The sequence below is a fragment of the Nerophis ophidion genome, linkage group LG04 (assembly GCF_033978795.1).
Source record: "Nerophis ophidion isolate RoL-2023_Sa linkage group LG04, RoL_Noph_v1.0, whole genome shotgun sequence".
NCBI lineage: Eukaryota > Metazoa > Chordata > Actinopteri > Syngnathiformes > Syngnathidae > Nerophis > Nerophis ophidion.
In genome coordinates this window covers 80,720,728-80,732,463 of record NC_084614.1, presented here as the reverse complement: position 1 = coordinate 80,732,463, position 11,736 = coordinate 80,720,728, and the positions used below count along the sequence as shown (strand labels likewise).

Genomic DNA, 11,736 nt, shown 5'->3' with positions numbered 1-11,736 from the left:
CGCAAGTCAAGAAACAAAATTAGGGCTTTTTTTTCGATTTTTATTACATATGCCAGATTTTAAAACTAACAAAAAAGGGTGGATTTCATTCCAATATTGCCATAAAATTTGATTTTTGTGCGGTTTTCCTTTGATGTATTTTTATTTTTCCAGATAAACACAAAAATCCAATTTATAATTTGTCCGAAGTGCAAAAATGTGTGATGAAAAATTGAACCCGAAGCAGTATTTTAGCTTTTCCTTCGCATTTATCATGTTTTTAGCATAACAATAACAGTCCGTGTAGCTTCTGTTCATTCTATTTACAATTCTAAAACGCAAATCAATAAACAAAATTAGGGCTTTTTTTTCGATTTTTATTATATATGCCAGATTTTAAAACTAAAAAAAGGGTGGATTTTCATTCAAATATTGCCATAAAATTTGATTTTTTTGCGGTTTTCTTTTGATGTATTTTTATTTTTCCAGATAAACACAAAAATCCAATTAATGTTGATCCAAAGTGCAAAAATGTGCGTTTATCTGTGTGATGAAAAATTTAACCTGAAGCAGTATTTTAGCTTTTCCTTCGCATTTATCATGTTTTTAGCATAACAATAACAGTCCGTGTAGCTTCTGTTCTTTCTATTTACAATTCTAAAACGCAAATCAAGAAACAAAATTAGGGCTTTTTTTTCGATTTTTATTATATAATATGCCAGATTTTAAAACTAACAAAAAAGGGTGGATTTTCATTCCAATATTGCCATAAAATTTGATTTTTGTTCGGTTTTCCTTTGATGTATTTTTATTTTTCCAGATAAACACAAAAATACAATTTATAATTTGTCCGAAGTGCAAAAATGTGTGATGAAAAATTGAAACCGAAGCATTATTTTAGCTTTTCCTTCGCATTTATCATGTTTTTAGCATAACAATAACAGTCCGTGTAGCTTCTGTTCATTCTATTTACAATTCTAAAACGCAAATCAAGAAACAAAATTAGGGCGGTGTTTCGATTTTTATTATATATGCCAGATTTTAAAACTAACAAAAAAGGGTGGATTTTCATTCCAATATTGCCATAAAATTTGATTTTTGTGCTGTTTCCTTTGATGTATTTTTATTTTTCCAGATAAACACAAAAATCCAATTAATATTTGTCCAAAGTGCAAAAATGTGCGTTTATCTGTGTGATGAAAAATTGAACCCGAAGCAGTATTTTAGCTTTTCCTTCACATTTATCATGTTTTTAGCATAACAATAACAGTCCGTGTAGCTTCTGTTCATTCTATTTACAATTCTAAAACACAAATCAAGAAACAAAATTAGGGCGGTGTTTCGATTTTTATTATATATGCCAGATTTTAAAACTAACAAAAAAGGGTGGATTTTCATTCAAATATTGCCATAAAATTGGATTTTTGTGCGGTTTTCCTTTATGTATTTTTATTTTTCCAGATAAACACAAAAATCCAATTAATGTTTGTCCAAAGTGCAAAAATGCGCGTTTATCTGTGTGATGAAAAATTGAACCCGAAGCAGTATTTTAGCTTTTCCTTCGCATTTATCATGTTTTTAGCATAACAATAACAGTCCGTGTAGCTTCTGTTCTTTCTATTTACAATTCTAAAACGCAAATCAAGAAACAAAATTAGGGCTTTTTTTTCGATTTTTATTGTATAATATGCCAGATTTTAAAACTAACAAAAAAGGGTGGATTTTCATTCAAATATTGCCATAAAATTGGATTTTTGTGCGGTTTTCTTTTATGTATTTTTATTTTTCCAGATAAACACAAAAATACAATTTATAATTTGTCCAAAGTGCAAAAATGTGCGTTTATCTGTGTGATGAAAAATTGAACCCGAAGCAGTATTTTAGCTTTTCCTTCGCATTTATCATGTTTTTAGCATAACAATAACAGTCCGTGTAGCTTCTGTTCATTCTATTTACAATTCTAAAACGCAAATCAAAAAGCAAAATTAGGACGTTTTTTCGATTTTTATTATATATTGCAGATTTGTAAAACAAATAAAAAAGGTTGGATTTTCATTCAAATAGTGCAATAAAATTGGATTTTTGTGCGGTTTTCTTTTATGTATTTTTATTTTTCCAGATAAACACTAGAATCCAATTTATGTTTGTCCAAAGTGCAAAAATGCGCGTTTATCTGTGTGATGAAAAATTGAACCCGAAGCAGTATTTTAGCTTTTCCTTCGCATTTATCATGTTTTTAGCATAACAATAACAGTCCGTGTAGCTTCTGTTCATTCTATTTACAATTCTAAAACGCAAATCAAGAAACAAAATTAGGGCGGTGTTTCGATTTTTACTATGTATGCCAGATTTTAAAACTAACAAAAAAGGGTGGATTTTCATTCCAATATTGCCATAAAATTTGATTTTTGTGCGGTTTTCCTTTGATGTATTTTTATTTTTCCAGATAAACACAAAAATCCAATTAATGTTGATCCAAAGTGCAAAAATGTGCGTCTATCTGTGTGATGAAAAATTGAACCCGAAGCAGTATTTTAGCATTTCCTTCGCATTTATCATGTTTTTAGCATAACAATAACAGTCCGTGTAGCTTCTGTTCATTCTATTTACAATTCTAAAACGCAAATCAAGAAACAAAATTAGGGCGGTGTTTCGATTTTTATTATATATGCCAGATTTTAAAACAAATAAAAAAAGGGGGGATTTTCATTCCAATATTGCCATAAAATTGGATTTTTGAGCATTTTTCCTTTGATGTATTTTTATTTTTCCAGATAAACACAAAAATACAATTTATAATTTGTCCAAAGTGCAAAAATGCGCGTTTATCTGTGTGATGAAAAATTGAACCCGAAGCAGTATTTTAGCTTTTCCTTCGCATTTATCATGTTTTTAGCATAACAATAACAGTCCGTGTAGCTTCTGTTCATTCTATTTACAATTCTAAAACCTAAATCAAGAAACAAAATTAGGACGGTGTTTCGATTTTTATTATATATGCCAGATTTTAAAACTAACAAAAAAGGGTGGATTTTCATTCAAATATTGACATAAAATTAGATTTTTGAGCATTTTTCCTTTGATGTATTTTTATTTTTCCAGATAAACACAAAAATCCAATTTATGTTTGTCCAAAGTGCAAAAATGTGCGTTTATCTGTGTGATGAAAAATTGAACCTGAAGCAGTATTTTAGCATTTCCTTCGCATTTATCATGTTTTTAGCATAACAATAACAGTCCGTGTAGCTTCTGTTCATTCTATTTACAATTCTAAAACGCAAATCAAAAAACAAAATTGGGACGTTTTTTCGATTTTTATTATATATGCCAGATTTTAAAACTAACAAAAAATGGTGGATTTTCATTTAAATAGTGCCATAAAATTGGATTTTTGTGCGGTTTTCCTTTGATGTATTTTTATTTTTCCGGATAAACACAAAAATCCAATTAATGTTTGTCCAAAGTGCAAAAATGTGCGTTTATCTGTGTGATGAAAAATTGAACCCGATGCATTATTTTAGCTTTTCTTTCGCATTTATCATGTTTTTAGCATAACAATAACAGTCCGTGTAGCTTCTGTTCATTCTATTTACAATTCTAAAACGCAAATCAAAAAACAAAATTAGGGCGGTGTTTCGATTTTTATTATATATGCCAGATTTTAAAACTAACAAAAAAGGGTGGATTTTCATTCCAATATTGCCATAAAATTAGATTTTTGTGCGGTTTTCTTTTATGTATTTTTATTTTTCCAGATGAACACAAAAATCCAATTAATGTTTCTCCAAAGTGCAAAAATGTGCGTTTATCTGTGTGATGAAAAATTGAACCCGAAGCAGTATTTTAGCTTTTCCTTCGCATTTATCATGTTTTTAGCATAACAATAACAGTCCGTGTAGCTTCTGTTCATTCTATTTACAATTCTAAAACGCAAATCAAGAAACAAAATTAGGGATTTTTTTTTCGATTTTTATTATATATGCCAGATTTTAAAACTAACAAAAAAGGGTGGATTTTCATTCCAATATTGCCATAAAATTGGATTTTTGAGCATTTTTCCTTTGATGTATTTTTATTTTTCCAGATAAACACAAAAATCCAATGAAAGTTGATCCAAAGTGCAGAAATGTGTGTTTATCTGTGTGATGAAAAATTGAACCTGAAGCAGTATTTTAGCTTTTCCTTCGCATTTATCATGTTTTTAGCATAACAATAACAGTCCGTGTAGCTTCTGTTCTTTCTATTTACAATTCTAAAACGCAAATCAAGAAACAAAATTAGGGCTTTTTTTTCGATTTTTATTATATAATATGCCAGATTTTAAAACTAACAAAAAAGGGTGGATTTTCATTCCAATATTGCCATAAAATTTGATTTTTGTTCGGTTTTCCTTTGATGTATTTTTATTTTTCCAGATAAACACAAAAATCCAATTGAAGTTGATCCAAAGTGCAAAAATGTGCGTTTATCTGTGTGCTGAAAAATTGAACCTGAAGCAGTATTTTAGCTTTTCCTTCGCATTTATCATGTTTTTAGCATAACAATAACAGTCCGTGTAGCTTCTGTTCATTCTATTTACAATTCTAAAATGCAAATCAACAAACAATATTAGGACGTTTTTTCGATTTTTATTATGTATGCCAGATTTTAAAACTAACAAAAAAGGGTGGATTTTCATTCAAATATTCCCATAAAATTAGATTTTTGTGCGGTTTCCTTTGATGTATTTTTATTTTTCCAGATAAACACAAAAATCCAATTAATGTTGATCCAAAGTGCAAAAATGTGCGTCTATCTGTGTGATGAAAAATTGAACCCGAAGCAGTATTTTAGCTTTTCTTTCGCATTTATCATGTTTTTAGCATAACAATAACAGTCCGTGTAGCTTCTGTTCATTCTATTTACAATTCTAAAACGCAAATCAAGAAACAAAATTAGGACGGTGTTTCGATTTTTACTATATATGCCAGATTTTAAAACTAACAAAAAAGGGTGTATTTTCATTCAAATATTGCCATAAAATTAGATTTTTGTGCGGTTTTCCTTTGATGTATTTTTATTTTTCCAGATAAACACAAAAATCCAATGAAAGTTGATCCAAAGTGCAGAAATGTGTGTTTATCTGTGTGATGAAAAATTGAACCCGAAGCAGTATTTTAGCTTTTCTTTCGCATTTATCATGTTTTTAGCATAACAATAACAGTCCGTGTAGCTTCTGTTCATTCTATTTACAATTCTAAAATGTAAATCAAAAAGCAAAATTAGGACGTTTTTTCGATTTTTATTATATATTGCAGATTTGTAAAACAAATAAAAAAGGTTGGATTTTCATTCAAATAGTGCAATAAAATTGGATTTTTGTGCGGTTTTCTTTTATGTATTTTTATTTTTCCAGATAAACACTAGAATCCAATTTATGTTTGTCCAAAGTGCAAAAATGCGCGTTTATCTGTGTGATGAAAAATTGAACCCGAAGCAGTATTTTAGCTTTTCTTTCGCATTTATCATGTTTTTAACATAACAATAACAGTCCGTGTAGCTTCTGTTCATTCTATTTACAATTCTAAAACGCAAATTAAGAAACAAAATTAGGGATTTTTTTTTCGATTTTTATTATATATGCCAGATTTTAAAACTAACAAAAAAGGGTGGATTTTCATTCCAATATTGCCATAAAATTGGATTTTTGTGCGGTTTTCCTTTGATGTATTTTTATTTTTCCAGATAAACACAAAAATCCAATTAATGTTGATCCAAAGTGCAAAAATGTGCGTTTATCTCTGTGATGAAAAATTGAACCCGAAGCAGTATTTTAGCTTTTCCTTCGCATTTATCATGTTTTTAGCATAACAATAACAGTCCGTGTAGCTTCTGTTCATTCTATTTACAATTCTAAAACGCAAATCAAGAAAACAAAATTAGGGCGGTGTTTCGATTTTTATTATATATGCCAGATTTTAAAACTAACAAAAAAGGGTGGATTTTCATTCAAATATTGCCATAAAATTTGATTTTTGAGCGTTTTTCCTTTTCATGTCTTTTTTTTTCCAGTTAAACACAAAAATCCAATTAATGTTTGTCCAAAGTGCAAAAATGTGCGTTTATCTGTGTGATGAAAAATTGAACCCGAAGCAGTATTTTAGCTTTTCTTTCGCATTTATCATGTTTTTAGCATAACAATAACAGTCCGTGTAGCTTCTGTTCATTCTATTTACAATTCTAAAACGCAAATCAAGAAACAAAATTAGGGCGGTGTTTCGATTTTTACTATATATGCCAGATTTTAAAACTAACAAAAAAGGGTGTATTTTCATTCAAATATTGACATAAAATTTGATTTTTGAGCATTTTTCCTTTGATGTATTTTTATTTTTCCAGATAAACACAAAAATCCAATTCATGTTGATCCAAAGTGCAAAAATGTGCGTTTATCTGTGTGATGAAAAATTGAACCCGAAGCAGTATTTTAGCTTTTCCTTCGCATTTATCATGTTTTTAGCATAACAATAACAGTCCGTGTAGCTTCTGTTCATTCTATTTACAATTCTAAAACGCAAATCAAGAAACAAAATTAGGGCGGTGTTTCGATTTTTATTATATATGCCAGATTTTAAAACTAACAAAAAAGGGTGGATTTTCATTCCAATATTGCCATAAAATTGGATTTTTGTGCGGTTTTCCTTTGATGTATTTTTATTTTTCCAGATAAACACAAAAATCCAATTTATGTTTGTCCAAAGTGCAAAAATGCGCATTTATCTGCGTGATGAAAAATTGAACCCGAAGCAGTATTTTAGCTTTTCCTTCGCATTTATCATGTTTTTAGCATAACAATAACAGTCCGTGTAGCTTCTGTTCATTCTATTTACAATTCTAAAACGCAAATCAAGAAACAAAATTAGGGCGGTGTTTCGATTTTTATTATATATGCCAGATTTTAAAACTAACAAAAAAGGGTGGATTTTCATTCAAATATTGCCATAAAATTGGATTTTTGTGCGGTTTTCCTTTGATGTATTTTTATTTTTCCAGATAAACACAAAAATCCAATTAATGTTGATCCAAAGTGCAAAAATGCGTGGGTTCCCTCCGGGTACTCCGGCTTCCTCCCACCTCCAAAGACATGCACCTGGGGATAGGCCCCTCCCACCTCCAAAGACATGCACCTGGGGATAGGCTCCTCCCACCTCCAAAGACATGCACCTGGGGATAGGTTGATTGGCAACACTAAATGGGCCCTAGTGTGTGAATGTGAGTGTGAATGTTGTCCGTCTATCTGTGTTGGCTCTGCGATGAGGTGGCGACTTGTCCAGGGTGTACCCCGCCTTCCGCCCGATTGTAGCTGAGATAGGCGCCAGCGACCCCGAAAGGGAATAAGCGGTAGAAAATGGATGGATGGGTGATTAGTAATTATTCCCGCTTTTACTTTGAAAATATCTTTTTTTCGGTGTCAGAAAATGATAAGACATCCGGTTGGCCTTTTTTCTTTTTTTTCACTGTGGATTCAAAGTTTTGTTATATAACATATGAAGTGAAAATCAAACTATTTTTAGACGTTGTTATTCCTTTCTACTGTCAAAAATTATTATTATTATTATTATTTTATTTTTTTAAATTAAATTCACATAAACCTGTCGTGTCTTGTTTCCCCATTTCCATTTTTGAAACAGAAAATTAAAACTGACCAGCGGCCATTCATCATCACGTCCGGTCCGTCGCAACCTCGCTGCGCATGCGTGGCGCGGCCTCCTCGCCGCTAGCAAAATGGCTACGTGGTGAGACGCGCGGGTCGGCCGCATCCTGACAGCGAGAGGCGGCTCCATCCCCGGTACCCATAAACCTTTTTTTTATTACAATGTCCCGTTAAAAATGGTCGATGCCCATGCCGGAAAGCACACCGAGTCCGTGACGCCTTCTCTAAACTGCGTGTGAGTTTGACATTTATCCGCCGTTTTGTTGATGCTAACGCTAGCTAGCAGCTAAGGCTAGCTTAAATTGGAGCGCGAGCGGCGCCAAAGCTCAACGTATAAACTCAAATTAACACCTTCTTGTTTTATATATCTCCCTTTTATGTGCTTGCTTTTGTGTACGAGGTCAACCCGCGTTGTTTTGAATTAAACGCCCGTGGCGCCTTTGTTGTTGTTGACGTTATTGACAGGCAGCTTAGCTTGTGGCTAGGCTAAGCTAGCTGTTAGCTTAAGTGCATCTGCCTGATCTCGGCTCACATTTCAGGCCCTCAAAACGGAGATGGGTACGGAATAGATCAGGTTTTGTTTTCATTGGCCGTATTTGGAATAATGTCAGCATTGCGTCGCATTGTTGGAGTTCAGGCAGAGCGAGAGGTTACTAGAGTTCATTTCGGCATCACTGGGAAATGGCAGTAAGGCTGGCCTGTTCTAAAAATAGCTCAAATAACAGCACTTACCAGTGAACTGCCTCTATTTTTCAAAATTTTATTTATTTACTAGCAGGCTGGTCTAGATTTGCTCGACATTTTTAATTCTAAGAGAGACAAAACTCTAATAGAATTTGAAAATCCAACAACATATTTTAAAGACTTGGTCTTCACTTGTTTAAATAAATTCATTTATTTTTTTACTTTGTCTTTCTGAAAGTTATAAAAAGCAATTTTACAGAAAAATTACAAACCTTAAAAATGGTTTTAGGATTTTTAAACACATGTACCTTTTTACCTTTTAAATTCCTTCTTATTCTTTCCTGACAATTTAAATCAATGTCAAGTATTTTATTTTTTGATTGCAAAGAATAATACATACATTTTAATTCAATTGTTCATTTTAGCTTCTGTTTTTTTCGACGAAAAATATTTGTGAAATATTTCTTCAAACTTATTATGATTAAAATTCCCAAAAATTATTCTGGCAAAACTAGAAAATCTGTAGAATCAAATTTAAAACTGATTTCAAAGTGGATTTTAACCTATTTAAAACATGTCATCAAAATTCTAAAATTAGTCTTGATCAGGAAAAATTACTAATGATGTTCCATAAATTATTTTTTTAATTTTTTCAAAAAGATTCGAATGAGCTAGTTTTTATCTTAATTTTTTCGGCTGAATTTTTTATTTTAAAGAGTCAAAATTGAAGAGAAACTATGTTTCAAAATTTTAGGATTTTTAAACACATATACCTGATAAATTCCTTCCTTTTCTTTCCTGACAATTTAAATCAATGTTCAAGTATTTTTTTTTTTATTGTAAAGAATAATTAATACATTTTAATTTAATTCTTCATTTTAGCTTCTGTTTTTTCGACGAAGAATATTTGTGAAATATTTCTTCAAACTTATTATGATTAAAATAAAAAAAAAAATATTCTGGCAAAAGTAGAAAATCTGTAGAATCAAATTTAAATCTTATTTTAAAGTGGATTTTAACCTATTTAAAACATGTCATCAAAATTCTAAAATTAGTCTTGATCAGGAAAAATTACTAATGATGTTCCATAAATTATTTTTTAAATTTTTTCAAAAAGATTCGAATGAGCTAGTTTTTATCTTAATTTTTTCGGTTGAATTTTTTATTTTAAAGAGTCAAAATTGAAGAGAAACTATGTTTCAAAATTTTAGGATTTTTAAACACATATACCTGATAAATTCCTTCCTCTTCTTTCCTGACAATTTAAATCAATGTTCAAGTATTTTTTTTTAACTGTAAAGAATAATAAATACATTTTAATTTAATTCTTCATTTTAGCTTCTGTTTTTTTCGACAAAGAATATTTGTGAAATATTTCTTCAAACTTATTATGATTAAAATTCCCCAAAAATATTCTGGCAAAATCTAGAAAATCTGTAGAATCAAATTTAAATCTTATTTCAAAGTGGATTTTAACCTATTTAAAACATGTCATCAAAATTCTAAAATGAATCTTGATCAGGAAAAATTACTAATGATGTTCCATAAATTATTTTTTTAATTTTTTCAAAAAGATTCGAATGAGCTAGTTTTTATCTTAATTTTTTCGGTTGAATTTTTTATTTTAAATTTCAAAATTTTAGGATTTTTAAACACATATACCTGATAAATTCCTTCCTCTTCTTTCCTGACAATTTAAATCAATGTTCAAGTATTTTTTTTTAACTGTAAAGAATAATAAATACATTTTAATTTAATTCTTCATTTTAGCTTCTGTTTTTTTCGACGAAGAATATTTGTGAAATATTTCTTCAAACTTATTATGATTAAAATTCCCCAAAAATATTCTGGTGAAACTAAAAAATCTGTAGAATCAAATTTAAATCTTATTTCAAAGTGGATTTTAACCTATTTAAAACATGTCATCAAAATTCTAAAATTAATCTTGATCAGGAAAAATGACTAATGATGTTCCATAAATTATTTTTAAATTTTTTTTCAAAAAGATTCGAATTCGCCAGTTTTTATCTTCTTTTTTTTCGGTTGAATTTTTTATTTTAAAGAGTCAAAATTGAAGAGAAACTATGTTTCAAAATTTTAGGATTTTTAAACTCATATCTGATAAATTCCTTCCTCTTCTTTCCTGACAATTTAAATCAATGTTCAAGTATTTTATTTTTTAATTGTAAAGAATAATAAATACATTTTAATTTAATTCTTCATTTTAGCTTCTGTTTTTTTCGACGAAGAATATTTGTGAAATATTTCTTCAAACTTATTATGATTAAAATTAAAAAAAATTATTCTGGCAAAACTAGAAAATCTGTAGAATCAAATTTAAATCTTATTTTAAAGTGGATTTTAACCTATTTAAAACATGTCATCAAAATTCTAAAATTAGTCTTGATCAGGAAAAATTACTAATGATGTTCCATAAATTATTTTTTGAATTTTTTTCAAAAAGATTCGAATGAGCTAGTTTTTATCTTCAATTTTTCGGTTGAATTTTTTATTTTAAAGAGTCAAAATTGAAGAGAAACTATGTTTCAAAATTTTGGGATTTTTAAACACATATACCTGATAAATTCCTTCCTTTTCTTTCCTGACAATTTAAATCAATGTTCAAGTATTTTTTTTTTATTGTAAAGAATAATTAATACATTTTAATTTAATTCTTCATTTTAGCTTCTGTTTTTTCGACGAAGAATATTTGTGAAATATTTCTTCAAACTTATTATGATTAAAATAAAAAAAAAATATTCTGGCAAAAGTAGAAAATCTGTAGAATCAAATTTAAATCTTATTTTAAAGTGGATTTTAACCTATTTAAAACATGTCATCAAAATTCTAAAATTAGTCTTGATCAGGAAAAATTACTAATGATGTTCCATAAATTATTTTTTAAATTTTTTCAAAAAGATTCGAATGAGCTAGTTTTTATCTTAATTTTTTCGGTTGAATTTTTTATTTTAAAGAGTCAAAATTGAAGAGAAACTATGTTTCAAAATTTTAGGATTTTTAAACACATATACCTGATAAATTCCTTCCTCTTCTTTCCTGACAATTTAAATCAATGTTCAAGTATTTTTTTTTAACTGTAAAGAATAATAAATACATTTTAATTTAATTCTTCATTTTAGCTTCTGTTTTTTTCGACAAAGAATATTTGTGAAATATTTCTTCAAACTTATTATGATTAAAATTCCCCAAAAATATTCTGGCAAAATCTAGAAAATCTGTAGAATCAAATTTAAATCTTATTTCAAAGTGGATTTTAACCTATTTAAAACATGTCATCAAAATTCTAAAATGAATCTTGATCAGGAAAAATTACTAATGATGTTCCATAAATTATTTTTTTAATTTTTTCAAAAAGATTC

General features: G+C 29.0%; 1 protein-coding gene across 3 annotated transcripts in view; it reads left to right on the top strand.

The window, feature by feature from the left end:
* Positions 1 to 7,658: 7,658 nt before the first annotated feature.
* LOC133552013 (RING finger protein 145-like) overlaps positions 7,659 to 11,736 on the top strand; it is a 38,910-nt gene continuing 34,832 nt past the window's right edge. Inside the window, exon 1 of one of the 3 annotated variants that reach the window (XM_061899250.1) lies at positions 7,659 to 7,807. The gene's annotated coding sequence lies outside the window, so the exon portion shown is untranslated. Of the gene's footprint in view, positions 7,908 to 11,736 lie in introns of all 3 variants that reach the window. The other 2 variants (XM_061899252.1, XM_061899251.1) reach the window with 2 other exon arrangements.